At 44.6% G+C, this 15,805-nt stretch overlaps 1 protein-coding gene across 4 annotated transcripts in view; it reads right to left on the reverse strand.

The window, feature by feature from the left end:
• GLIS3 (GLIS family zinc finger 3) overlaps window positions 1-15,805 on the reverse strand; it is a 180,395-nt gene that overhangs the window by 106,559 nt on the left and 58,031 nt on the right. The gene's annotated exons all lie outside the window — the stretch shown is intronic.

Genomic DNA, 15,805 nt, shown 5'->3' on the forward strand with positions numbered 1-15,805 from the left:
AAAAACAATACAGCATTAAATATTAAAAACTTCCCTAAACAGGGCTGCCTTCAGATGTCTTTTAAAAAGAAGATAGCTGCTTATTTCCTTCACATCTGAAGGGAGGGCATTCCACAGGGCGGGCGCCACTACCAAGAAGGCCCTCTGTCTGGTTCCCTGTAACCTCACTTCTTGCAATGAGGGAACCGCCAGAAGGCCCTTGGTGCTGGGTCTCAAAAACAAAAAAAATTGTCATATGTGACAGTTATTTGATCATTTCTATTTATCTGTTTCTTTTCCTCTGACAAAAGCATGCCACATCTGAAACAGTCCTGCTGCTACCAATCAGAGAGGCCTTTAGTGAACATTTCCTGAAGCCTGAGACATGCATACCATCCGACATTTCTCCGATGAAAATAGGGGTGCCCTATATAAGAATAATATTAATAATAATAATAACAACCTCACCCATCTGACTGGGTTGCCCCAGCCCCTCTGGGTGGCTTCCAACATATATAAAAACCTAATAAAACATTAAACATTTAAAAAGTTCCCTCTACAGGGCTGCCTTCAGATGTCTTCTAAAGGTTGTATAGTAACTTATCTGCTTGGCTTGGAGATGGGTGGGTCACATAACTCCATACCCTCCAACATTTCTCCCATGAAAATAGGAACATCCTACCATACCCTCCACTATTTCTCCGATGAAAAAGGGACGTCCTAAGAAAAAGTGGAACAAAATCAGAAACCAGTATGGCTTCTTTAAATCTGGGACTGTCCTTGGAAAAAAGGGACGATTGGAGGGTCTGCTATTGACATCAGTGCACATGTCTCATGCCATCAGACTTCCAGCTTCCTGCTATTTTTGCCTTGGAAAGCCCTGATTGTAACTTTCTCGCCCTGGTGGCTGCGCTCTCTCCCCCCCACACTACTAGTTACTTAAGTTTAAGAGCGGAATAGCAATGACAGACTGTCCTACTACCAGTGTGCACTTTTTGTGTATCACTATTTTTCAAATTGGAGTGACGCAGGTGGCGCTGTGGGTTAAACCACAGAGTCTAGGACTTGCTGATCAGAAGGTCGGCAGTTCGAATCCCGGTGACGGGGTGAGCTCCTGTTGCTCTGTTCCAGCTCCTGCCAACCTAGCCGTTCGAAAGCACATCAAAGTACAAGTAGCTAAATAGGTACCGCTCCGGTGGGAAGGTAAACTGCGTTTCCATGTGCTGCTTTGGTTCACCAGAAGCAGTTTAGTCATGCTGGCCACATGACCCGGAAGCTGTACGCCGGCTCCCTCGGCCAATAAAGCGAGATGAGCGCCGCAACCCCAGAGTCAGTCACGACTGTACCTAATGGTCAGGGGTCCCTTTACCTTTACCTATTTTTCAAATTGTCATCTAAGTTGCCCCCAATGGACCTTTGTTGAAGTTCCCAGAAACTTGGATTGTTGTATATAAACACTGTTTCTGTCAGAGGAGTGAAATCACCTGACAAATGGCTTGAATTGCTTCTCCTGTACCCAAACTAAATTGGAGCAGGGGGCACAAAATGTAATTTTTTAGATGGGTCCACAAGAAAGTATGTGTGTCACTGATAGGCTGAAGCTGCAGCTGCCTGGGCACAGGGCAAAGTCAGGTATCTGTCAGTATCCTAAACCGTAATCAGTTACACTGAAATGCCAGGACCATAATTTGATTATGTAGGGAACATAGCTGTCAACTTACAAATTTGAAAATAAGGGGCTAGCAGCCTCGAAAATAAGGGATCAGCAGCCAAAATAAGGGATTTTACGGGCACAGGTATGTTCAACTTCTGAGCCCCTCCGAACCAAAGGCAGAAAGCCCAGCCAGCAGCCAAACGAAGCCTCATCAATAAGAATCTGAGATCCACCCAAAAAGTGTAGCGTGCCAGAAAATTAGTGCATCTACATTAGAAATAAAATTAACAAATTGTTCTTAAAATATCACAAAACAGTTAAATGAACATTCATCAAACAATGTGCCAATATTTCAAATACCTTTGTAAATAAAACTTTCAGATGCATTTTGACTGGCAACTTCTTCAGTAATAGCAACATAATTTTATGGCAGTATTCAGACCTGCCCCAATGAAACAGCTAATAAACCCCAGCAATAAAAGTGCAGGGCTCATCAATATATTATATAGCCATATAAAAATCATTTATATATGCTGGCAGCAAGATCACCTACAACGTCTGAAGCCTTCTTGCTTTCTACAGATACTGCCAGAAGATGCCTTTTCAATTTTGTATATTCTACCTTCTTATTTCTGGCAGCTGAAGAGGATGGTTGCTGAAACATATTTGGCTACTTTATTCATAAATTGGCTTTGGAGAGCAAAAGCTCATATGAACTATTTTGTGAGATTATTTGTTCAAGAGTCTTTTAACTGAAGGTGCTAACCTAGAATCTCCAGTCTTTGGGACACACAATCATATAAACAAGTCCTTGTACTGTGACAGATCTAGAACACCTTTGCATCAAGAGGAGTTAGGAGGGAAGCTTAGCAACCCCCTCTTTGTATGTCCTCAGAGATGCACTGATACAGTTAGCACTTGCTTGTAGCTGTGAAATTGCAGCTTTGTAGACTAGAGTTAATAATAATAATAATAATAATAATAATAATAATAATAATAATAATAATTTTTTCTTATTTATACCCCACCCATCTGGCTGGGCTTCCCCAGCCACTCTGGGCGGCTTCCAACCAAATATTAAAATACAGTAATACATCAAACATTAAAAGCTTCCCTAAACAGGGCTGCCTTCAGATGTCTTCTAAAAGTCTGGTAGTTGTATGTTTTCTTGTTTCTCATTTTGGACTGTTTTCTGGGTGCTCACACTATTGTACTTATCCAACAGATATTAGGCATATAAAGCTGGAATCCTTTGAAAATTCCATTTAATGATATTCTAAATTTCAACATACAGTGTTACCTCCAGTTACAGACGCTTCAGGTTACAGACTCCACTAACCCAGAAATAGTACCTCGGGTTAAGAACTTTGCTTCAGGATGAGAACAGAAATCGCACCACCACGACGGCAGCGGGAGGCCCCATTAACTAAAGTGGTACCTCAGGTTAAGAACAGTTTCAGGTTAAGTTTCAGGTTAAGAACGGACCTCCAGAACGAATTAAGTTCTTTACCCGAGGTACCACTGTATAGTCAAAACCTTGGCTGGTTCAGCACTACTGAGTTCTTCTTGATTTAAGTAATGATCACTATTCATTTATTCTACAGTGTTATTCTGATTTATAAAAAACAACAACACGGTGTTGTATGTTTTGCATTTGACTGCTCGTGTCTCATGGGATATCTGATGCTTGCCAGAAGTTCAGTTTATGTTCTCTCTGAGCGGCCAGCAGAGTTTTGTTAAATAAGATATGCTTTTCAATCATATTATGACTATTTTCCTTTGAATAAAGGATAATAAAATATTTTCTGAACTCTCTGAATTTCAAAATTTTACCCGCAGCAAAAATTTGTTTTAAGATCTCTCTCATACAATTCTAAAATTAAAAGAGGGTGTTACAACAAGGTTCAGCTGTCTGTGAAGATGGGAACAGATATCTTGCAATATATATTTAAAGACATATTTTTGCAATTCTATCAATGACATCATTACCTTGTGCTTGCCATTTGCATTCCAGAAATCTTCTTAAATATCACTTATTTGGCAGCTGAACTTTAAGAACAAACACCATACATTTTATAAAAGGATGAACTGCTGGGTAGGGATGGAAAAGAAATTTGATTCAGTTCACATTTAAAGGGAAACTTAGCTAATTTCCGCTTTCTGAATCAGGATGTGAAGCAAAACATAGCCATCCTCTGATACTCATACTTCTCCCAAACTGGCTATGCAGTTATCCAGGCAAATTGTGTGTACAAAAGGTATATACTGGTGTGAAGTGTGCATATACAAGCATACATTACTGAAAACAGCCTATTGTGTTTTGGGAAGATGTTTGCAAAAAATATATATTAGCCAGTAGTATTATTGTTGCAACATTATTGCCTCAATAGTAAAACTTTAGGCTGTTGTATTTTTAGTTTAGTTTAATTTATATGCTGCTTTTCTACAGTGATCTGTGTCCAAAGCAGCTCACAATAATAAACATCAAATATAAAATTGTAGCATTAAAAACAGTGTGTTACAAAAGATCTCAAATTAAATTTAGAAAAAAGTTATAACTTTTCTGAATCATGCAAATAGAATTCAAAGAGCTTCTTAGTTTACATTTGTTTCCCTTCATGCATTCCATCACGCTATGCTAAATATTGCTTCCAAATTTCTGTAAGTTTTCTTGGGGGGGCATCTTATCCAATGGTACAGAGCAGGTAATGTTTAGAAGTGGGACCTCAATAGTCCCACCAGGGATACAGAACTATAATAATAATAATAATAATAATAATAATAATAATAATAATAATAATAATATTTATATCCTGCCCATCTGACTGGGTTTCCCCAGCCACTCTGGGCGGCTTCCAACAAAATATTAAAATACAATAGTGCGTCAAACATTAAAAGCTTCCCTAAACAGGGATGCCTTCAGATGTCTTCTAAAAGTTTGGTAGTTATTTTTCTCTTTGATATCTGGTGGGAGGGCATTCCACAGGGCAGGTGCCACTACCAAGAAGGCCCTCTGCCTGGTTCCCTGTAGCTTGGCTTCTTGCAGTGAGGGAGCCACCAGAAGGCCCTCAGCGCTGGACCTCAGTGTCCAGGCTGAACGATGGGGGTGGAGACGCTCCTTCGGGTCTACTGGACCGTGGCCGTTTAGGGCTATCAATGTCAGCACCAACACTTTGAATTGTGCCCAGAAACATACTGGGAGCCAATGTAGGTCTTTTGAGACCAGTGTTACGTGGTCCCGGCATCCACACCCAGTCACCAGTCTAGTTGCCGCATTCTGAATTAGTTGTAGTTTCCAGGTCACCTTCAAAGGTAGCCCCACATAGAGTGCATTGCAATAGTCTAAGCGGGAAATAACCAGAGCATGCACCACTCTGGTGAGACAGTCTGCGGGCACAGCAGCACCTTCAGGTCATGTGGGTATCCCTTGCTGATTCCAGTATCCGTCCAGTCAAGACCAGAAGCAGGGATAGTCATCTAACAACGACTAAACCTGCCTCCTCAGTAATGACATGGTCTGGTCTTAGTGTAACTCCTCCTCCTACCCGTGATCACTGAGATCGGTTGTCCCAGTGCATCCCCTCTGTGGAACCTGCCCCAGCCATTTTGTGGGCTGGGACCTACTCCTAGGCAGCCCTAACCCCTCCCCTTAAAAACAAAATAAAACCTATTAAACAAAAAACAAACAAACAAAAACCAATAAAATAAAGCAATAAAAACCAAAGCCAGTAAAATTTACAAACATACCAAAATTAAACAAATTCCCAAACACGACTAAACATCCATCCCAACCCCACACCAGAAAGAATTAAAGAGAGTAAAAAAGAAAATTTAAAAACATTTTAAAAAGAACTCTGTGCTGTTCTGAGTTCTCCTGGCCAGCAACAGCAGCAGCTACACAAGACTCATTAAGCAGAGCTTAATTTGGGGCACAACATCCCTTATGAACCAGAATCAAATGAATAAATTATTACTGTTTCAACCAATTAGATAATAGTTGCTGCTTATTTACTTATGAACATATTTTAAGATGGTGTCAGAATCCTTGCTATTACACAGTGTATTGTACCATTATCATTTCACAATACAGTGGTACCTCGGGTTACAGACGCTTCAGGTTACAGACGCTTCAGGTTACAGACTCCGCTAACCCAGAAATAGTACCTCGGGTTAAGAACTTTGCTTCAGGATGAGAACAGAAATCGCACAGCGGTGGCGTGGCAGCAGCAGGAGGCCCCATTAGGTAAAGTGGTGCTTCAGGTTAAAAACAGTTTCAAGTTAAGAATGGACTTCCGGAACGAATTAAGTTATTAACCCAAGGTACCACTGTAGAGGCATGGAAAGGCCATATGGTTCAACCTTGTGAGCAACCAGATATTCACAACAGAAAATATAATCTGGGGACCGCAGCTGAGGATCTGCCAAGCTTTCAACATCTGTGGACAAGTCAAGCCAGGGAGCCAAACCACATGCACCTATGACGGGTGACACTAATAATAATAATATTTCTATGCCACTCATCTCCTCTGGGCCTCGGATCTCCTCCTACCTTCAGAGTTCCTTCTCATGGTCACTGATGGGCACACTTGATCCTACTACTGGATTTCTGATCCTGAAGAGCTGCCCAGCCCACTTCAGGTCCCCCACCAAGTGCCCCCCTTCTAGAACCCATCACTCTCAACCGACTCTAAACAGACTCCCCCCCCCAACATTCACTCTCCCTTTCTAAGCCTCCTCCAACCTTCCATCTCCACCAGAATTCCACTCTCTCTCTTCCCCCCTCCCTCCCTGCTTGACATTCACTTGGGAATTCTAATAGAATCACCTTAATTTGGCTCCAAGGCCAAATAAAGGTCCGTATAGTTAAAGCCATGGTTTTCCCAGTAGTGATGTATGGAAGTGAGAGCTGGACCATAAAGAAGGCTGATCGCCGAAGAATTGATGCTTTTGAATTTTGGTGCTGGAGGAGACTCTTGAGAGTCCCATGGACTGCAAGAAGATCAAACGCATCCATTCTTAAGCAAATCAGCCCTGAGTGCTCACTGGAAGGACAGATCATGAAGCTGAGGCTCCAGGACTTTGGCCACCTCATGAGAAGAGAAGACTCCCTGGAGAAGACACTGATGCTGGGAAAGATGGAGGGCACAAGGAGAAGGGGGCGACAGAGGACGAGATGGTTGGATAGTGTTTTCGAGGTTACCAGCATGAGTCTGACCAAACTGCGGGAGGTAGTGGAGGACAGAGGTGCCTGGCGTGCTCTGGTCCATGGGGTCACGAAGAGTCGGACACGACTAAATGACTAAACAACAACAAAAATTACCCTATTGTGAAAACAGAGGAAGAGGTTACAGATGGGAAATGTCCAGGGATCCCAAAATCTAAACTCACAGACCCTGGCTTCTGTCTCGCAGGAGGACTCAGGATCCACCTCGGACCTCAACCTTTCCCCGTTCCCTCCCTGTGCCAAATTAAACATTGTAAGCCCCTCGGGGTAGGAACCTCTTTCTCAAGGGTCACACGCAGCGACGGTGCAAACAAATAGCACAAAATAAATCTCGCTACTTCCTGCCCCATGCAAGATGAAGTCTGCAAGACGCCTTTCCCTTAAAACCAAAGGATCCATTGGGGGCCCCTGCAGCTAAGTCCTCAGAGCTGCATTTCTGAGAGGCAGGGACCTGGCAGGCTGTCTGCAGCTGTTGACAAGTCAAGCCAGGGAGCCAAGCCACATGCACCAGTGATTGGTGATGCTAATAATGATAATGAGGATGAGGATAATAATAATAATAATAATAATAATAATAATTCTATGCCACTCCTCTCCTCTGGGCCTCGTGCTCCTCCTACCTTCACAGTTCCTATTCATGATCAGTGATGGGCAAGGATCTTGCCAAGTCTCTCACCATCATCTGACAGGCATCCCTCTTGCAGGACCATATAAGGCTTGTTTGCAAAGCCACACTTTGTGACATCAGCTGGCACACAGGGGCCAGGCAGCTGGGTTGTCAGGCAACTGAATTAACAGAAATAAAGTCAGGGGGGTCAAAGTGTGCTGGGATGAGGCCACTGTGAGTCTGGCCAGAGTGTGCTGCTGCGGTGTGGTTGTGCCTCCGCCTGTTCTGCATCTTGCTTTCCTGCCCCTTCCTTATCTGCTGGATAGAATCATAGCATGGCTGAGTTGGAAGGGATCCCAAGGATCATCTAGTCCAACCCCTGGCAATGCCAGGATCCTGCCCACAGCCAGCCCTGACTGGGCTCCAAACTCCGACCTTCTTCTTACCAGCCAGATGCACTGACCCCTTGCAATTCTGCATGGGGTGGAGAAAGGGGAGAGAGAAAGGTTTTGCTCTCTCTCTCAGAAGATGGATATGAGAGCCACACCATGCAGCCCGGTCAATATCTCAAGGACCGTCACAGGGAGGAGGGAAGAAGCTTGTTTTCTCCTGCTCCAGAGGCCCTCAGGACCCGAAGCCATGGCTTCAAGTTACAGGAAAGGAGATCCCAACTCAACTTCAGGAAGAACTTTCTGACAGGAAGATCTGCTTGACAATGAGAAGGAATCCCTCAGAAGGAGCAAAGGTTAAAGCATCTGCCATGGATGCTTTAGCTGAGATTCCTCCATTGCAGGGATGTCCCCACTGTGGAAGGACGTGAATTAAGTTCTTAACCCGAGGTACCACTGTATACCTTCTATGGCTAAATCAGTTATTCCTTTGAAGAAAGATTAAATATCATCCCATAGTTAATTTTATCAGGTATTTTCTTCCCCAAACCAAATTCCAATAAAATTTGGGGCAGCAAAACAAAGCCATATAGGAGAAGAGCATTTTAATTTGTTTCTCTGTATCCAGTTTTCCTTGAAAAACCACAATGGGACATTATTTTACCCCAATATGTTAATTCTTAAACAGGAACTAAGAAACAGATATAGACAATATCAGAGAGTATATTATTAGATCCCAAACCAGATTCAGATGTATGTCAGGATGGTAGTGTCCCAAAATAAAGCCACTTGGTATTTATTTGTTTTGACAATTTATATCCCACTTAATTACAATTGTCTCTTTAAGTGGTAACAGAAGAAAGATACTGATCTTTAGACTGGTTTTTGACTGAAAAACTGCATGGGATATTTGTCCCCCCTACAACAATACATTAACATTGGCAACCCAGTTAGTTTTCCTGGGTTGTTGTTTTCAGAAAGACAACAAAATGGCTGAAATTTGATAACAATATTTACTACCATGCCAGTCATGCTAAAAGGACTACATTGTAGGTGTTCTACAATATGAAGTGCACCAGGAAGGTTTGTAGCCCCATTTTTTGTTAAAAAGGTAGGTCACAATACAGTTAAAGTTGGCCATGACATTTTCAGGCATCCAGAACTGTGAACAGTAAATGTAGAGATACAGGAAGATCACCTTCATCCTCCAGCCTATAAAGGGTTATTAGAAGAATATACAAAGGCAGCCCCAACACCTATATGTGGCCAGTGGCAGAGCTTCAAGCTCCGGCACTGGGGTGCGGAGAGGAGGCGGGGTGGGGCAGGGCTGGTGTGCATCCCGGGGGCGGGGGGGCAGCCGTGATGGCCGGGATTGCTCCGTCGGGGGCGGTGCGCTCCCCCTGCACTCCTCTTCCTCCGCCAGTGTATGTGGCAGTTCTCTACATGGTCAAGAATCCTGCAAAGTCAGGACTTCCAGTCATGTGCAGAGTCCTCTATACAAATAGTTGTGCACACACAGGTTCCCTACAGACATCCAGTGAATGTGTATAGGTTGGGGGCAGGGCAGAGGCTGTTGCCATGATGTTGCGCGCGCGCGCGCACACACACACACACACACACACACATTATTCTTAGGTATGAACACCTGCAAAAGAATCAGTTTCCACTGAAAGTGAAACTGTGGATCAAATTAGTCCTTAATGAGAGTATCTTACCGCTTTCAGTGTAGTTACGAACAATCCCAGGTCTCATGTATTTCCACACTATATACATTAGCATGGCTGTAAATAAACATGCATGCAGTTATACATAAGCATATTTCATTGCTTTATTCCATCTGTCTTGGTCACTGACTCAGAGCTTATGGACCCTGGCTGAGAAGCATTGGTGCTGATTTAAAACTTAATCTCTGCTAATACACAGAAACCTTTAAGTATTTTGAATAGCGTTCCCTCCATTGGATAAATATGCACTGTGTGTGCCCCCTTATGTTTTACTCATTGCTGGAGATTTGCCAACTATTTCCCCTCCTGGCAGAGCTTCTCAGCTTTTAACAGCAGTCAAAGACTTAGCAAATGAAGTATTTCATGGCATGGAGAAGAGATGGGAATAGTTCCGTCTGACAGGCAGCTATCAAGCACACAAGAGGCCTGCCAAAGAAAAACTGGCAGCCTTGTTCTGCAACGATATCAAAACATCATTTGCCTAGAGAGACTCTATGGGGTGAGGAAAAAAGATGCACTACAGAATTTTTTAAAAAACTGCATTCTAATGTAAAATAGATGTGGTTTTAGGGCAAAACAAAACCCTGCAGTGTTGCAAATCCGCCGCTAAGGTTGGCTTTCATTTGCTACATCATCATTTCAGCATTAGGTTTACAAAGGGCTGAGATCTTTCCCCCCAAAGTACAGCCAGATCAATTCTATACTTGAGCCCCACTAGAGGGAGGAATTATGGTGCTGGAGGAAACTCTTGAGAGTCCCATGGACTGCAAGAAGATCAAACCTATCCATTCTGAAGGAAATCAGCCCTGAGTGCTCACTGGAAGGACAGATCCTGAAGCTGAGGCTCCAATACTTTGGCCACCTCATGAGAAGAGAAGACTCCCTGGAAAAGACCCTGATGTTGGGAAAGATGGAGGGCACAAGGAGAAGGGGACGACAGAGGACGAGATGGTTGGACAGTGTTCTCGAAGCTACTAACATGAGTCTGACCAAACTGCGGGAGGAAGTGGAAGACAGGAGTGCCTGGCGTGCTCTGGTCCACGGGGTCACGAAGAGTCAGACATGACTAAACGACTAAACAACAACAGATGGAGGGTTGGAAGGTGTTGTGGACTGGCTGGATGCAGCACCAGCCAGGTAACCCCCAGGGGAAGAAGGCTCAGAGCCAGGGGGTTGAATGGCCAGAAGGAGAAAGAGCAGGCTGGGAGGAGGAAGAGGAAGCAGAAGAGGGGATAGGAAGAGCACAGCTCAGACACTGAGGCAGAAGCCGGAGCTGGGGAGCCTCCCCTTCCTGCTGCAACACTCCTCACCCCAGAACACTGCTATTCAGAAGCATTGCTGCCTCTTGACAGTAGAGGCAGAGCAGAACCATCTTGAGAAGCTTATCCTCCATGAATTTTCGACTTTTACAAGGTGTGCATTTCCCCTTCCCAGGCTCAGCACATATGAGATACAAATCTCTCAGTGCAGTGGCACCAACAGCACTGTCACAAGCATACTTGGAATATAAGGTGATGCTGTCAAAGCCTGAAAAGGATATCATTTTACATTGTTATTTAAAGCTGATTGCCAAGCTATTGTGCACATAAAATATTAGTAACCATTACAAATTAAAGAGGTGCTTTTATGTCACATGGTAAGTTTATCAGCAGAATTGTTAGGAGGAGAATTTTACATTTTACTAATCTTCCAGACAATCTTTTTGAGTGACAGTGAAGTTTAGGTAGAGAAGGGAACTAGTATTTTTTTATAACAAATTGAAAATCCTTTCCTAAAATATTATTTATAATGGGCTTTATGTAATGTGCACATTGAACTCTGCATTCTACTATTATGGTGCTAGAGGAGACTCTTGAGAGTCCCATGGACTGCAAGAAGATCAAACCTCTCCATTCTTAAAGAAATCAGCCCTGAGTAGTCCCTGGAAGGACAGATCCTGAAGCTGAGGCTCCAAGACTTTGGCCACCTCATGAGAAGAGAAGACTCCCTGGAAAAGACCCTGATGTTGGGAAAGATGGAGGGCACAAGGAGAAGGGGACAGCAGAGGATGAGATGGTTGGACAGTGTTCTCGAAGGTGCCAGCATGAGTTTGACCAAACTGCGGGAGGCGGTGGAAGACAGGAGTGCCTGGCGTGCTCTGGTCCAGGGGGTCACGAAGAGTCGGACACGACTAAATGACTAAACAACAACAACAATTCTACTATTCACCCGCTATTTATTGAGAATAAGCAGATTTCTAATGAGACAGTACAATCACTACTGAACATATTTTATGACATATCTCCTGTGTATTTCTCACCTAAAATTAGAGTCTCTAATTTTCTCTTTTGAAACTTGATTTGGTTTCAGATATTTTTTGAACTTTGGTAGGTTTGTTTAGAATTGGTAGGTTGCTTTAGTAGGGCTGTATGTGCAATCCCATTTAACCACCCAAAATATTAGATAATTCAATTTCTGCGTCTGCAGCTTGTTTCACAGTCACTGTTATACTTAAAGGTAAAGGTTAAGTATTATTAACTGGACTATTAGACTGGACTATTAGGTCCAGTCGTGGCCGACTTGGGTTGCGGTGCTCATCTCGCTTTATTGGCCGAGGGAGCCGGTGTACAGCTTCCAGGTCGTGTGCTGGTGCTGGTTTTGACCTTTAAAGCCCTATGCAGCCTAGGACCCACGTACCTACGGGACCGCCTCTTGTGGTATGCCACGCGGAGGACCTTAAGGTCCACAAATGACAACACCTTGGAGGTCCCAAGTCGCAAGGTGGTTAGATTGGTCTCAACTAGGGCCAGGGCTTTTTCAGTACTGGCCCCGACTTGGTGGAACGCTCTGTCACAAGAGACTAGGGCCCTGCAGGACTTGACATCTTTCCACAGGGCCTGCAAGACAGAGCTGTTCTGCCTGGCCTTTGGCTTGGACCCTTATGTTTTCCTCCCCTTATGGTTTTGATTTATGGGCTACTTTTAAAATGAGGCTGCTTTTTAAATTGCATTTTAACCTGTATTTTAAATTGCCCCCCCCCCTTATTATGTTTCTATTGTAATTTTACTGGTGTTAGCCGCCCTGAGCCCGGCTCTGGCCGGGGAGGGCGGGGTATAAATAAAATTTATTATTATTATTATTTCTGTCTTGTCAGGATTCAATCTCAATCTGCTAGGCACCATCCATCTTCTCGAGTTATAACAGTACGAATACCACCAGAGCCAGCTTCCGAAGAACCCCCACTGAAGGGGCCTGAGGCGTGAAGTCCTGAAGTCATGCGCGTGACATTGCTCCACGCCCAGGGCCATATTTGGGCTCAACAATAGGTTGAGGGAGCCCAAAGAGCCTCAGTCTTCTGGGGCTGGTGCCTATCCATACCATTATAAGTGTCATGTGATGCTGCTCTGAGATCAAGGGAGAATTAAGAAGAAGAAGAAGAGTTTGGATTTGATATCCCACTTTATCACTACCCGAAGGAGTCTCAAAGCAGCTAACATTCTCCTTTCCCTTCCTTCCCAACAAACACTCTGTGAGGTGAGTGGGGCTGAGAGACTTCAGAGAAGTGTGACTGGCCCAAAGTCACCCAGCAGCTGCAGGTGGAGGAGCGGAGACGCGAACCCGGTTTCCCAGATTACGAGTCTACCACTCTTAACCACTACACCACACTGTGCTTAATAATGGGCAAACACCTCTCGCCCCAAACCAGATTAAAATGGCATCTGAAAATAATTCCAGGTGGTGTTTTGTGGCATTCTGGATTGGCTCATCTTGAGGCCCCTTCACATGTGCTCCAAAATCAGGAGAACTTAATCCACTCCCTCCCTTTAATTTGTCTAGTTCATATGACATTACCCTTAAACAACGCAAGTCTCAATGTTTTCCCCCTGTAAATTTGAGTTTACCCAATACAGCGATAATCAAATAAGTTGGGGTCAAAACTGCTCCAACTTGGGGTTGCAGACAATTCGTTTCAGTGTTTGGGGGTGGGTGGAACAATTGTTCTTTTCTGCTTTTGCCATTGCTTCCTCTGTTCTTTCGTTTCTTTTCTGACAGTGCTCATAATTATTTCTAGTATGTTCCTGAATGGGAGAGCAGAGTGCATTCGCTCTTTCTCCTATCTCTATTCTATTGACCCCTCAGATTTACATAAAACCAGAAAACTGCATTAGCAAAGCACATTAAAAATTTGCTCGCAATGTATTTCAGCAGTCTGAAAAGTTTGTACTGAGAATTTACAGTTACTTTAATTTCTTTTCCATCTGTGCTCTGTTTACAGCATGCTGCCGAATGGTGTTTATATGTGTATCTGTTTGTGTATGTTTATGTATGCACCAGAATACTGCACAAACAAATTTGTAATTGCCTGGCTTTGTGATTTTGCACACTTCCTAGGTGGGGCAGAGAATAAAAAACAAGGTGCCATGCAGCTGTCTGTGCTCATGCCCTGGGAAAATGCCCACTGGTATGATCAGGAAACACAGAAGTCACTCCTCAAATACAAATTCAAATTTTTTGTGGGTTTGCACTGCTCCAGTGATATTGGAAACCATCTACAGAAATCCTCATTGAAATCTGGTTAAATAATATTTAGAATGTGTCTCTATCGGAATACCTTACTCACCACAGCAGAAAGGAGAGACACTTTTCGTGAGACTTGGCCTCCTTTCTTTTCCTTTATAAATGAGACAGGGGGTCCTTTTATTCCACCCCCAACACTAGAATCTTTGTGGAGAAGAGACTTAAACTGATATTGCATAAATAAAAGTGTTGCTTGCATATTGTGTATTGCATATGAAACTTAGTAAGACTGTACCACTGGACAAGTTACTATACTTATATGTTGTTCTTGTATTGACATGAAAAACAATAAAAATTATTGAGAAAGGAGACTGAAAGATGGGACTGGTGAACACTAAAAGCAGCAGAAATATGAGATGACTGGACCCTTACTGAACTCGAAGCATGGGAACCCCCAAGAAAAACAACAAAAATATATAATTTGGCAAAATATTTGGACTTTATGATATGTATTGGTATAATTTGGAATAATTAATGTGATATGATTGGATTGTTAAATGGAAAACTTAATAAAAATTATTTTAAAAATAAAATAAAAAAATTATTGAAGAAGAAAAAGAAGAAGAGTTTGGATTTGATACCCCACGTTTCACTCCAGTGGCGTAGCGTGGGTTGTCAGCACCCGGGGCAAGGCAAGCAATTTGCGCCCCCTAACCCGTGGATTTGCGCCCCCTAACCCTAACCCCCAGATGTTGCGCCAGGTGCGGCCGACCCCCCCTGCACCCCCCACGCTACGCCACTGCTCCCATCCTCTCATAGCTGGAGGTGCCGGAGACTCAACCTGGGGGCCTTTTGCAAGGAAAGCAGCGCTCTCCTATGCAGCCACGAACTGTAGTAGACCGGCTCTTTTGAGAAGCAAGGCGGCCTCGGCTGAGGGACGTGGCTGGTCTCTGCAGGGGAAGGAAAGGAAGAGACCGCGGGGTCTTTTTCTTCCAGGCATCCGTCCAAGAAGGAGCGCCTGCCTCTGGTTTAAACCTCGCTCACCAGAAGAGTTGCAGATCCAGCCGGGGCTGCGCGCACTTTCCTGAGCGGGAAAGCAAATGCGGGGGGAAGTCTCCTGAGAGGCGCCCTCCCTGCTCTCAGAATGGCGGGATGATGAGAGGCGCCCTCTAAGGGACAAGAGACCCGGGAAATCCACCTCCCACTGAACTGAGCTGGGGGGGGGACTTAATTGGAAAGAGGATTGCAGCTTCCTCGAAGGGAGCCTTTGACCTTGAAGCTTGCTGCTGGCAGGGTGGCTTTTTGCGGTCGCCCCAATTTGGGGCGCAAATACCCGGCGGCTTCGCCCCCCAACCCCCGCGAAGATGCGGCTTGGGGCGCGCACGCGCATTTCCACCTGACTCTCTCCCTCGCCCCCTCCGCGGAGCGTTGCAGTGAGAAAGGGAGAGTCTCTCGCTCGGCTGCCGCTGTTTCTCTCCACGTGTCCGCCACCATAGGCAGCAGCGTCGGCGGCGGGCGGCCGTGCCTGTGCGAGCAAGTCTGGCGGCGGAATGGTGGCAAGGTGCTGCGGCTGCCGCCGGGCCCTGCAGTGGTGCCTCCCAGCGCACTCTGCCTGGGCGCGGCGCTCAGCGGGCTCTTCAGATTCGGCTTCTTGGCCTGGTCCTACAGCCTGCGCCCGAGGCTCTTCGGAGACTCCGGAGGCGGCGAGCGCGCCCCCCCCAGATGTTGCAC

The sequence above is a fragment of the Podarcis raffonei genome, chromosome 17 (genome assembly GCF_027172205.1).
Source record: "Podarcis raffonei isolate rPodRaf1 chromosome 17, rPodRaf1.pri, whole genome shotgun sequence".
NCBI lineage: Eukaryota > Metazoa > Chordata > Lepidosauria > Squamata > Lacertidae > Podarcis > Podarcis raffonei.